Here is a 295-nt window from a genome sequence, read left to right on the forward strand (position 1 = left end):
TGCCCTTTCTATCATTCCCCTATCCATTTCTTGTTACTTCGTTGAAATTTTAACAATTCCGTCCCCACCTCCCGAAGTGCAGCACAGCTTATGGGACTGGTGAAAGGGTGTTGGATTGCGGGGATTTGTAGGGTGGCATTACACGCGATTTGCATTGGGGAAATAAAAGAAAATTGCGACAAAAATGAAGAAACGAAAAGGGGAATGGTGCCATCTGTCTGTTATGTACATGCTTACAGCCAAGTCATCGATAACGATGGTGTTTATAAATTTTTCTGTAGTCATGCTATAAAGG

Source organism: Penaeus monodon, chromosome 21, assembly GCF_015228065.2.
Source record: "Penaeus monodon isolate SGIC_2016 chromosome 21, NSTDA_Pmon_1, whole genome shotgun sequence".
In the NCBI taxonomy this organism is placed as follows: Eukaryota; Metazoa; Arthropoda; class Malacostraca; order Decapoda; family Penaeidae; genus Penaeus; species Penaeus monodon.